This window comes from Grammomys surdaster, unplaced genomic scaffold (assembly GCF_004785775.1).
Source record: "Grammomys surdaster isolate TR1022 unplaced genomic scaffold, NIH_TR_1.0 126313, whole genome shotgun sequence".
NCBI lineage: Eukaryota > Metazoa > Chordata > Mammalia > Rodentia > Muridae > Grammomys > Grammomys surdaster.
In genome coordinates, this window is record NW_021621113.1 from 10,217,038 (window position 1) to 10,230,671 (window position 13,634).

The 13,634-nt window shown below is 43.3% G+C and overlaps 1 protein-coding gene across 2 annotated transcripts in view; it reads right to left on the reverse strand.

Moving 5' to 3' along the window:
* Cdc42 (cell division cycle 42) overlaps nucleotides 1–11,360 on the reverse strand; it is a 45,170-nt gene extending 33,810 nt beyond the window's left edge. For both annotated transcript variants that reach the window (XM_028759620.1, XM_028759621.1), the window contains exon 1: nucleotides 11,247–11,360. The gene's annotated coding sequence lies outside the window, so the exon portion shown is untranslated. The remainder of the gene's footprint in view (nucleotides 1–11,246) is intronic.
* Between the last annotated feature and the right edge of the window lie 2,274 nt (nucleotides 11,361–13,634).

A 13,634-nucleotide genomic window follows, 5' to 3' on the forward strand; every position in this document is an offset into this window, starting at 1 on the left:
GGAGGGGAGGGGAGGGGAGGGAAGAAGAGACTAAGGAGGGAAGTTTCAGGTTCAGTAAGACCTCTGGGCTCTGAATATGCGCACGCACATGAACACACGCACAAGAATGAGAGAGGAAGAAAGGGAGACAAGAGCAGCGCAACTCATAAAAGAGACCCTCAAAAGATAATAACCATATCAACACAATCTCAGACCACTAGCCTCCAGAACTGTGATTAATGATATCTGTGATGTTTTTATGGAGTCCTTGAAAAGTTCTACAGTGACATTACAGAAGATTTCTAATTCATAAAATTTTAAAAAGCAAGCTACAAAGCTAGCCCCTGCAGATTATTCAGATTTCTCCAAAAGGAAGAAAGGTTTATCAAGAAACAATCAGAGACTAGAGAGAGATGACTCAAGAGTTAAGAGCACTGACCGCTCTTCCAGTGGACCCAGGTTGGATGCCCAGCACTCACATGCAAGCTTTAACTGTCTATAACTGCAGTTCAGGAGATTGTTCTGGCCTCAACAGGCACCAGGGACACACATGGTGTAGGTATACATGCAAGCAAACACCCATTCTAATTAAGTTTTTGACAGTGAAGGCATACACCTTTAATTGTAGCAGGTGGATCTCAGTGAGTTCGAGACCAGCCTGATCTAGAGTAAGATGAGGTCCAGGACAGCCAGGGCTACAAAGAGAAGGGAAATCCTGCCTCAAAAAAACCATAAATAGATAGATAGATAGATAGATAGATAGATAGATAGATAGATAGATAGATAGATGGGTGGGTGGGTGGGTGGGTGGGTGGGTGGGTGGGTGGATGGCAGGCAAAGGGACTGGTGGTGTGGTTCGTTTCGGTTGGTAGAGTATCTAGCATGAACAGAGCTCTGAACTCAATCCTAAGAAGGGTATAAACCCAACACAGTAGCACATACCTGTAATCTCAACATTCAAGAGGTAGAGAAAGGATTAGGAATTCAAAGCCATCTTACAGGAGCCCTTATGTTACACACACACACACACACACACACACACACACACACACACACAGGAATACTGTAAGATCAAGACAGTTAATGCAACAGAAAAATAAGTTAACAATACACCACAGGAGTAAATGCTCAGCTGAAGTAGGCAAATCTCTGTTGAGTTTGAGGTCAGCCTAGACTACATGGCAAGTTCCAGGCCAAGTAGGACTATGCAGTTGAAACTATCAGAAAAATTAGTTCAGCCAGGCAGTGGTGGTACATGTCTTTAATCTCAGCACTCCAGAGGTAGAGGCAGGAGGATCTCTGTGAGTTCAAGGTCAGCCTAGTGAGTTCCAATGAGGTGAGAATTTTGATTTTTAAAAAAACACTGAAACTTTATATGATTATGTTTTTGTTTTCTTCCCAGGTGTGGAATATGGGGCTGCTTCAGATTGTGGACAGCAGCAGACTGTGATTTGCCTCCTGCTCTGGCAGGAGTATGATTATGCCAGCTGAAGACTTTTACATTTCGAATTCTGGAGACCCTTGAGATGTATAAAAATGCCAGAGCCCTGACAGGCTGCTGCAGCTGCTGCTCTCCCCCCACCCCCCACCCCCCACCCGCTGCTAGTCGCTGCTGCTGCTGCTGCTGCTGCTGCTGCTGCTGCTGCTGCTGGTGGTGGTTGCTGAATTGCTGGTTGCTGGCTGAAGATATACTAACTACAAAGATCAAAACTGCCCCAAGGAACTCAATGCCCTTAATGAGCAGTTTAAGTCCCTTTACCCTCTAACCTTCTCTCTCCTGCCTAGTGTTGGGGGGTTGGGATAAGGGTGAAGTAGGATGATAGTGGGGGGGGGGGGGTGACAATAAAGTAGCCAAAAGATGGTTACATTCCAAAACAGCAAGCACTACACAGAGAAACCATGTCTCAAAAAATAAATAAATAAACAAAATAAACAACAAAGTTTCAAACAGTAATAGTGTCAAAAATAAATAAATAGACTCTAAGCAACTAGGAAATCTGATCTACCAGGACATAAGTTAGGAACTAAACCTCTTTTAATGGGCTTGTTATATTAACTACACAAGTTAGCAAGATACTTACATGCGTTAAGTATGGCTTTTACTTTGGCTTTGTCTGGTTTTGTCTCTTTTTTAAAAAGTTAATTATTTTTAAAAATTTAATTAGTATTGGTGTTTTGCCTGCACGTATGTCTGTACTGTGTGTGCTTGGTGCCTGTACAAGCCAGAAAAATGTGTTCAATCTACTGGACCTGCAGATACACTGAGAAGGAAGAAACTGTCTTCAAAGGCCTTCAGTAACTTATTGACTACACATATTGCACTATATACAATGCTAGGATGGTCAACATATATCACCTTTACTGGCTTTAAACAAAATTGTTAAATCACTACGTTCTCAGATTGCTAAAAATTTGTGTTATAAACAAATGCCAAAGCTGTTTAAACAGTAGCAAATACAGAAGACAAAATAGTCTAGAAAGAATAAATCTCAGCCGGGCGGTGGTGGCACATGCCTTTAATCCCAGAGCTTGGGAGGCAGAGGCAGGCGGATTTCTGAGTTCGAGAGTTCGAGGCTAGCCTGGTCTACAGAGTGAGTTCCAGGACAGCCAGGGCTACACAGAGAAACCCTGTTTCAAAAAACCAAACCAAGGGGTTGGGGATTTAGCTCAGTGGTAGAGCGCTTGCCTAGCAAGCGCAAGGCCCTGGGTTCGGTCCTCAGCTCTGAGAAAAAAAAAAAAAAAAACCAAACCAAAAAAAAAAAAAAAAAAAGAATAAATCTCTAGTAAGATGAATTATCAGGTAAAGGCTGCTAATTCAAAGAAAACTAAGGGTTGACAACAAGGCTTGGATTGTAGGGTGCTTGCCTAGTACACAAAGCTAGGGTTCAGTCTCGAGCACTACAGAAAAAGCAGCATAGTTGCAAAACCTGAAACCCTGAGCTCAGAAGGTGGGGGCAGAAAACTTACAAGTTCAGATTCATCCTTGGCTACACAGTGAACCTGAGGCCATATGAGACCCTGTGTCCCAACTTTAAAAGGGGAGGGAGGAAGGGAGAGAGGGCAGCCGTACTGGAGCTTAGAAGATGGCTCAGTAGGTACATCCTACCAAGTCTTACCCACCTCTTTTTTCTCCAAACCTTTACCTCCAACCAACACACTCGCATGTACATTTTATAACAGATTTGTCTCAGTCTTTTTTCAGTCACTGCTCTACCACCAACACTTAGAACTGTGACCGTCACTCAAAGAGTACTGAAGTTCCTAAATTGAAACAGTGAGAGTGGTTTAGACATGTATCAAGTCAAACCTTGTTCTTTGGACTCAAAACTCTTTATAATATATTCCTCTAGCATCCTGATCTATTGCTATCTGCATAAAGAATCAAAAAGAAATTGGATGAATCCTCAGATAAATCAAAGCTTATCTCCTGTGTGTGTCACCTACATTATAGTGTTGCCCAAACAAAGGCTGATGGGAATGTTGAAGGCGATAAAGCTAAAGTATAAAGAACAAAAGCTAGAAGATACATGAGGTTGTCTATGAGGCCTCTACAAAAAGGAGAAGAGGAAGGCATCTTTGTGGTAGAAGCACAAAAACACCACAAACTATGGAGAAGACAAACAGACCAAGCAGAGGAACCTGAAGTTGCTGGAGATGTAAAGTGTGTGCATGTTTTGGTCACCATGTACTGCTAGTGAGTTTGTGATGCCTTATCAAACTGTACAAAAATGCAAAACTTTCTTTTACATTTTTGTTAAAATATGTTGACAGCACACAGAACACTTCATTGTTTCAGATGGAAGAATGCCTCACTAACACAATGTTTCCTAAAGCTTACTGATGTGGGAGGAAAGTACTGTTCCCTGCTGGTTCTCAGGAGGAGGGATTCCCTAATATTGGCACAATTCCAACCTCAGTACAAATGCACTGATGTGGGAAAATCCAAATTCATTTCTATCTTCCTCCCTTTCCACCGTCAACACATACTTAACTTCCTTTTCTTTTCTCAGTTTCCTGTGTGTGGCATGTACATATGTATATATGGATGTTTCATGTGGATCCAGACACTTGAGGCTGACACCTGAAAATCCTCCTTTATCCCTCCTTTCACCTTTATACACTAATGCAGAGTCTCGGTCAAACACAAAGCTCACTAATGCACTAGTCTTGTAACCAGCTTGCTCTGGAGATCACATCTCTTACTTGTCTCTCAAGCTGTATATACAGAATACTATGACAACTGACATTCCTCACACTTAAGATGTACACACGGAACTATCGTCCCAATCCCTAAATCCCTTTTAAACCAGACAAAAGCTAGAACTTGATCCCCTAAAATTGTTTTTGTATTTATTTTGTGTATATGCCACTGTTTTGCCTACACCATGTATAAGCAGAACCCACAGAGGATTTGCAAAAGAGGGCACTGGAGCCCCTGGAACTAGAGTTACAGGTGGCTGTGAGCTGGTATGTGGAGGCTAGGAATCTAGCCTGGGTCCTCTAGAAGAACAGTCAGGGGTCTTAACCACTTAGTTATCTCACAGTCTCCTAAAATTAGCTCTGATAGTGTGTCAGACAATCTAAGCTTTGCAGTGACACTGAAACCATGGTCTTCAAAAGAAGGGTGTGTGTGTGTGTTGAGAGAGAGAGAGAGAGAGAGAGAAAGAGAAAGGAAGGGGGGGAAAATAATGCACACGTGTGTAGGTGCTCTAGGAGCTGGAGCTAAAGGTGGTTTTGAGCCCCGCAAGTACTGGTAACCAAATTCTGATACTGTTTAAAAAAAAAAATCAGCCAATGCTTAAACCATTAAGTCAGCTCTCTCTAGCCCCACAGTGGTTCCTTCTGTAGACCTTCAAACTGATAATTCTGTCATTTTCATTTTATTTCCTCAAAGTTAAGGTCAACCTGTGAAAAGTCATTAAACAACCTGCTAAAATGAAATGCTAACCCTCATTGTAAACATGCCTATTAAGAGCCTCAGGTGACAACTTCACTGTATTTTATAGTGGCTTTGACTGTTCGTAAGGGAATCTAAAAGTTTTTGTATACTGTTAAAGATTATCTGCCCAAGTCCTGATTAAAGGAGCATAATTCTTAGAAAAAGTATCTTAAACAACAAGCAGTTTTGTTGGAAAAATACTAACTGGTACTGTTCTAACAAGAGACCAGCTCTATACCTAATCCTAACCCACAGCTTTCAAGTTAAACATGTGCACAGCCACTCTGCTATCATTCTTGGAGGATACAACTGCAATCATCCTTGATACCTGGAAAGATTGGTTCAAGGATCCTTACAAACCAAACTCTGAGGACACTCAGGTGCCTTTTAAAATGGCAGTATAGGCCAGGGAGATGGCTCAGAAGGCAAAAGGGGTTGCTTCAAAAGCTAGCCAGACCCATTTGGGCCAGAAAAGAGCTAATTCCTTGTTTTCTGATCTCCTCGTATGCACACATGCACATACACAGTAAATAAATGTGGTTTATTGTTGTTGCTGTTGTTTTGGAGATCAAATTTCACTATGTAGCTCTGGGTGTCTCTCTATGGAGACCAGGTTGGCCTCAAACTCAGATTTGCCTTTGCTTCTCAAATGCTGGGATCGATCAAGGCTTACACCACGACTAACATATTTTTTTTAAACTTATTTATTTACTCATTCATTCATTCATTCATTCATTCATTCATTCATGTATATGAGTGCTCTATTTGCACATATGCCTTCATGACAGAAGAGGGCATTAGATCCCATTATAAATGGTTGTGAGCCACCATGTGGTTGCTGGGAACTAAACTCAGGATCTCTGGAAGAACAGTCAGTACTTTTAACTGCTGAGCCATCTCTCCAGCCCATATATATATATATATATATATATATATATATATATATATATTCATTTCTTTTATTCTTTTTTAAATGGGCTATGTGCTAGGGATGCAGCTTGGTTGACAGAGTGCTTGCCCAACATTCATGAAGCCCCGAGCTCCAATACCCACAAAAACCTAGCACAGTAGCCTCTAATCCTAGTATTTGAGAGGTGGAAGCAGAAAAAACAGAAATTCAAAATCAATGTAACCTCACAATGATTTCGAGGCCTGCTTGGGATTCAGGAGACCCTGTCTCAAAGAAATAAGAAAAGTACTAGCTGTATAGCTAGAGGGTAATAGTTTCTACTATGCAAACCTAATAATCTGAGTTCAACTGCCAGAACCCATACTGATGGCATAAGAAAAAACTGACAAAGTTGTCCTCTTAACTCCACAGCAATGTACCCACGAACACACACACAATTTAATTTTAAATCACACACACACACACACACACACACACACCCCACAAACTCCAATTTTAAGTCATGTTTACAATTTTATGTTGGGCCACATTAATAACTATTCTGGGCCACATCTGCAGTCTCTGCAAGTATTTGATTCTGTGACAGTGGGAAACAAAAAACAACAAAAAAAAAAAAAATGTAAAGGAGATAACAATCTCCACTTGGAAATTTTTTAGGATTCATGAAATTAGTCTGTAGGAGGGAAGGTTATTTAAAAAAAAAAAAATTTACCTGTGAAATAAACACAGCTTCTAAAGGTCAAAGGGTAGGGCCTAGGAGATAGTAACAGTGAAAGCAAACACCTACAAAGCTCTGCCTACAGGTAAGTAGTCTTAAAAACATGTCATATACATTAACTGATACAATCTTCCACACTGTGAGGCAGGTGCTGTTACTAGCCTCATTTTTTGTTTCTATTTTTATTTCAGACAGGTCTCACGTAGCTAAGACTGCCATCTAACTCCTATGGCCAAGACTTATGATGACCTTAAACTCATCTTCCTGCCTCCTCCTTCTAAGCGCTGAGATTATAAACTGAAGTCACAAGGCATGACCTAAAATTGCACATGGCTAATAAATGACAGATCAAGGATTTCAACTCAGGCAGTCTGGCTGCAGAATCTATGCTTCTAACCACTCTAAGCAACAGCAGCTCAAGAACACACATCAGCAGAATGTAAGCAACAAATGGAAATGAAGAGCCTCAAGAAAATGATGTGTAAGAAGCAGGAAATGTTAAAGAAAAAAATAATGTGCAACACAGACAAGACATAAGTTCTCGTTCTGTGACAGTGTACCAACACTGCGACATTAACAACTAATGCTAGGTATTAAGTTATAGAGGAAAATGATCATGCTGGACAGACGGTCCCTCTGTTAAGATCACTTGTTACTCTTGCAGACTCACGTTAGTTCCCAGCACACACAACTCTAGTGATTCTAGTGCCAGGGGATCCCACCACGTCTTCTGACCTTTGTAAGCACCAGGCACACACAAAGTACACACACATACGCACAAGCAAACAAAATACTCATTCACACAAAATAAATCTAGAAACACACTAATTCTAAGCTGGGCCTGGTAGCTCAGGTCTGTAACACTAGCTACTGAAAGAAAGTGAGATAAAAGTAAGGAAAGTTCAAGGCTAACCTTGGTAACTTAGGAAACTCTAATTTTTTTACTGAAAAAAAAATGACTCTTAAAAAAAGGAAAAAAAAGGAAACTCTAATTTTAAAAACTAAAAACTGATTTTTTTGAGACATGGTCTCATGTAATTCAGACTAGCCTAGAGCTGCATGTCACCAAGGTTAGCCTTAAATGTCTTCCAGACCCTTCTGTACTTTCCAAGTGTTAGGATTATAGGGATGTGCTGACCTTGACCAGCTTAATTATTCTCAAAACTGCAAGGAAGGACACCACGTAGGTTGACAAAACATTCAGTCTCTTCGAGGAATAAGCGGTCTGAGGCCAATGTCCCAGGTAACCAGTGAGGAGGGACTCTTGACATCCCAAACTAACAGCAGCAGTGGCAGACAAAGTGGAACAGCACGAACAAAAAAAGCTTCAGTAAAAATACTTTGGATAGAAGAGATGAGCAACTAAAAGTAGAAACTCACAAGGGGCAAAACATCACATGACCAGGAAACTTGACACAGCAGGGGGGAAGAAGGGGGCAGAAATAAGCTATTTGCAAACACAGAAATACAGGAAGAGGAGGAAACAGAGGTTAAGTCTGGATTTGTTTAAGGAGAATAAAAGAATAATGACCAAATGACTTTCTAATTGATGGCAAATTTTTCAGATAGTCCAGCTGCAGACAACACTGTACTAAACAGATGGATAAGGTCAAGCAGGAAGAGCTTAGCAAGTTTCAGTGAGTCCAGATTTGGATGCGGTTAACCAGGCACATAAGTAAACAAATCTTAAGAAACAAACAGGAAGGTCTTATAGGATGTGCAGTAAATGAATAACCCTCAGACTACCAAATTTACTCATTCAACAAATATTTATTAAAGCCCACCATATGTATGGCAGTATCTTAGTTAGGTGCCAAGGATACAGAATAACCATACCAAGTCAAAGCCCTGACTTCCCACAACTTACTTATGTTCAACTAGGGGAAACTGACAGCAAACATTTTGCAAAGACTGAAAAGGCAGTATCACAGAAATAAAGAATAGCCCTTTTACATTGAGGAATATAGAGAGCTGTTTATGGGAGAAAAATGCACCCAATATGAATTGTTCCCTTTCATAAGAGATCTTGTAGCCTAAAGTAATTAAATGTTCCTTATCCTCTTAAAGTTTGACTTGTTCCTCCAAGCCTCATCAATACTCCTCCAAGAAGACAAAGAACATAGGTTTCCAAATTTAACAGCTTTTATACCAAAAAAAAAAAAAATTAGCAGTACACATATCATAAAAATAACTAGAAATGTGGGGCAGCATTAGACTCAGTGGGTCACAAAAAAGAACAAGAGTTGGGAGGTGGACTCACTGAAGGGAGAGGGCTGAGGGGCCGAGGAGGAATGAGTATGGTCAAAATATAAATTTTGCATACATGCATGAAAATCTGAAATAAAAGTCTGTAAAATATTTCAAGTACAAAAATATTCCTAAAAAACAATTCTATTGTAAAGATTTGTAAACTCTGTAAACTACAGGATTTAGTCTTGATGGGCTTACATGGATTACTGGAGCAGGGAATGTGTTTACTAAGCACAGGTACTGTCTCAATATGAAAACATCTTAAATTTAAACAAAAGAGTTTAACAGTATATAAGGCACTTTGGGGTGTTGAACAAATTATTGTTTAAAAAAGAGTGTGAATATCAGAAGACAGCTTTTGTTTTTGTTTTTGCAAGACAGTCTGTGTAGACAAGTCTGGCCTCAAACTCAGAGAGCTTGCCTCTGCCTCCCAAGCGCTGGGTTAAAGGCTGGACCACTAAGGCCCAATGGAGAACAACTTTTGAGAGTATTCTCTCCTTCCACTTTGGGTTCTGGGGGACCCAACTAAGGTAGTCAGGCCTGTCTGACAAGTGTTATTATCCACTATACCATCTCACCAGCCCAGAGTGGTTAATTAAATAAAAAAAAAAAAAAAATTGGTGCACATATAAACTTTTTAAATATAGGCTAAAAAAACACAATAGTAGATAAGTACTCCAAATTTATATTCCTAGATGTCACATTAAGGCTAACAAATGTACTTTGGAAGATTCAAGCTCCACACCTACAAACTACAGAAAGCCCATTTGAATCCAGCACTCCAGTTTAACAAACAATACTGTTTTCTATACAAATGAGCAATAATGGGGAAAGTCTTGTTCAAACATGAGCCGCCCTTACAGGGACACACTACACACAGGATCTCATTTACTTTGCAATGTTAATATTCTTCAACACTAGTGTATACTATAATCAAAGGACACACAATTCTAGTGATCTAAAAACATTACTCTCAAGTTTTTAGCGCTAAAAATTAAAAATTAAGGGTGGTTATTCAAGTAGCTCATGCCTGTAATCCCAGCTCTTGAGGAGCAGAGACTAGAAAGAAGGTCCCTCTAAGATAAAGGTTAACAGGGGCTACATATAGAGACCCTGTCTCAAGATAAAAAAATCTAAAAGCTGTTTTTAATAGTAAAACTAAAGCATGCAACTTTGAAGTTGCAATCCTAACAGAGACAAAACAGGTGTATAACTAAATTTTCTTTTCAGCTCACTCTTCAAACCATGCACTGAATTTGGGTTCTTTACATCAGGTAAGTCACAATTAGTCAGTGTGGCAAAGAACTGCTCTTGCAATTCACCCGAGTACAGCCAAGGGGTCCTTTAAAGTTCATACCTACACAGGTGCCTGCAGACAATGTATATATATATATATATTCCCTAACTAAAATAACCTAGATCTGAGATTTTGAATCTTTCTTACTTTAGGTGCATCTCAGACAGCCTGAAGACAGGCAACAGGATTTCAACAACAACAACAAAAAACAAACAAAAAAAAAAATGCCACCTTACTCTGAACGAATGTGCTGGATGGAGTGACCCACTAAGGCCGCAAGATGCTGTCTTAAATCTAGTGAGCCCTGACTTGTAGGAGTTAAAACTCTCACCCCTTATGCTGCGATGACGTAATCTTCCACACTGAATTTCTCCCGGAGTTAAAGGGGTGGAAAGAGGAATTTAAAAAATAATAATAAAAACTAACAAAGAAAATTTCCTGCTAGTAATGAGGAACTGAGTAAGTGGCCAGGCGGGGTTTCGGGAGGTGCTTAGGCAGGTCCCGGAAGGCAAAGAGGCCGGGCCCAACAGGAGAGCCCCGGGAGCCGCGGGGCAGGAGAGGACACGGCGCGGGGCTGGAGACCGCCGAGGGGCGCAGGCGCAGAGCCGCCCGGTCCGTCACCTCGGCCCCGGCCCGGCCCTGCGGCCGCAGTTCCGCTCCCCTCCCCCGCCAGCCGCAACGCGTCCGCCGCGGGGCCCGGGAAGCAGGAAGTCGAGGCCCACAACGGAGAGACAGCCCCCGGCCTCCGACCCCGGTCCTGACCATACGTTCTCCCACCCCGCGCCCCGGGGCCTCTGGAGCCCGCGGGCGGCCGGAGGGGGAGGGGAGCGGGTGGGATGGGTGTGCCCGGTCCTCCCGCCGCCGCTGACAGCTCGGCCGAGCTGTGCCCTCAGCAGCCGCCATCCCCGGCCGCACCTCGCCGCCATTCCGGCCCCAAGTCTCGCCGCGACCCCGCCTCGTTCCCCTAAGAACCCGGGCCGGCGGGCGCACGCGAACCCGGCAATCCCTCCCTCGCGGCCCGCCGCCCGCAAGCACCGGGATGCCCCCGCCCGCGAGCGTCCTCGAGAACCGAGGGAAGACGGGGGGCACGCGAAGGGGACCGGGCGGCGCAGAAGACGCTCCCGCAGGGAGGCTACCCGGGCCCCGCACTCACCTCAGCTTCTCCGCCGGGGCGTTGGCAGCACTGCGCGGGGCCTCCTCGGCTGCCGGACAGGGGCACGCGCCTGACGTCAGCACGCAGGGGACGCATGGTTGGGTGCCCGCGGAAGTGGGAGGGACAAAGAGAAAGAAGGGGCTGAGGCCTCCCGGGCTCCGCCCCTTGTCGCGCACGCGCGGGCTGCGTTCCTTGCATGCTCAGGTTGGGTCTCTGCGCCTTTTAACGGTGATTTTGTCCGTAATAAAACTAAGAACGGCAACGTGCACAGTGTTGTAACTAAAGTTTATTTTGAGTCTTGCAACTTCGTGAAGGAAAATGTTGTAAATATATTTTACTTTTATATTTCTGTTTATTTTATTGAGACAGGGTGTCATTATGTAGCCCTTGCTGTCCTAGAATGGCTATGTAGACCAGGCTGTCCCAGAACACACAGCGATCCTACTGCCTCTGCTTCCTGAATTCTGATATTTCAAGAAATGTACCACCATGCCTGAGCTGTCTCTGTGTTTTTGTTTTTGTTTTTGTTTTTGTTTTTGTTTTTGTTTTTAGACACGGTATCTTTCTATGGGTAGTCCTGGCTGTATTGGAACTTACTGTAGAGCCCAGGTGGGCCTGGAACTCAGCGATCCCCTACTTCTGCTTCCTGAATGCTGGGATTAAAGGTATGCATCACCAGACCCAGACTATCTTTTTTTCAATAGCTTGAGACAGGGTCTCATTTAGCCCTCCGTGGTTTTGAACAAAACTAAGTAACAGAGGTTGGTCTTGAACTGCTGATCCTCTTGCCTCTACCTCTGAAGTGCTGAGGTTGCAGGCAAACGCTCCACATCCTGACTCTTTTTTACTTCTCTGAGAGAGGAAGTGACTTGCTGTGCACAGCTTTATCTGTCTGTTTTGGAGTGGGAGTTGAATATCACCCTAGGTTTTGTTTAGAACTAAAGACTTTCCCCCTCAAAAAGCCGTACATCTACTTACTCTGAGTGCTCTCCCCTGGCCCCTTTGGTTGGATCTAACCTCTCAAATCCTTCCCTTTCCTTTCATCTCAGCGCCTGTGTAATAGTTGTCTTCTCGGGTCGTGTACAAGCTGCTGGAGAAGAAATACCCTATCCTACTGTCAGATGCTTCCCAACGTTAGAGGAAACCTTATCTGAATAATGTTCATTTGTGGGCTGGAGATGTAGCCCAGTCGGGAGAGAGCTTGCCTAGCATGCATGGAGCCCCTGAGTTTGCTTCTCAGACCCACTTTAATAAAGCTCTGGGATGAACAGCTGTAATCCCAGCACCTGCGGGGTGGAGGCACAAAAATCACCAGTGATCCTCGATTTCGTAGAGGGTCCTGACTGCCTTAGGATACAGAACATGACAGCCAATCTCAAAAAAAAAAAAAAAATCACTTAACTGAGCGTGGCATGGCATCCAGGAGGGTGTGTCGTTGAATGTTAGTATCTTAGCATGTGGGAGGTAGAACACTGAGATTACAGATGTGCACTACTGCATCCAGCTTTCTGTGGGCCCTGGGGATTAGAACTCAAGTCCTCACCTGTGTATGGCAATCACTTTGCCCACTAAGCCTCCAACCCGCTTCTCTCAAAGCTGCACCATAAACATCGTTCCCTGTCAAACGAAGCCACTCTTAGAGCAAGGCTGTGCATTCTACCCTGTGAGCATTACCCTACGTGGGCAAGCTCGCCCTATTGGGATCTAAGTTGTCTTGCCTTTCTCCGATGCCAGGGTGGAACCAGGGCCCACCAAATGCTTAGCAGGTGCTCTGCCACTCAGCCACACCCTCCACTCTGATGACCGTAAATGGCAATTTGTGATTACAAAACAAAAATAAAACAAAGCAAAAAAAAAAAAACTCACATCGATTTCTTCAGCTTAAGATAAAATGTGATTTTTCTCTCTTCCCAAGGCAGGTTGGCTCTGTCCTTTCTTTTATCCTGCCTCACAGTCCCATGAATGTCCCAGACAATGTCTGGCCTTTCCACCAGCTGCTGTATCTTGATGGGATGTCACCCAACTGTTTGGCCTTTCCCCGTCTATTCTGAGGACAAGGACTAACTCAGTACTTTGTCTCTTGGGCTGAGTTTTTGTCAGAAAGCACCCTTGACCTTGATCTTTCCACCTCCCCAAGTTGGAGTGGGGTTACTCCTTGACCGCAATCTACCCTATCCCTTGCTGCCAGCCCAGACACCAGTCTCTCCTGCCTCCTTCTCCATCCCAGTCCTTCTGGCTCCAGCTCCATTAAATGAGCAGGGTGGCAGGCTGCAGGTGTCTTAGGTAGGGTTTCTATTGCTATGACAAAACCCCGTGACCAAAAGCAACTTGGAGAGAAAAGGGTCATTTGGCTTAGGGTTCAACATCATAGTCCATCACTGAAGGAAG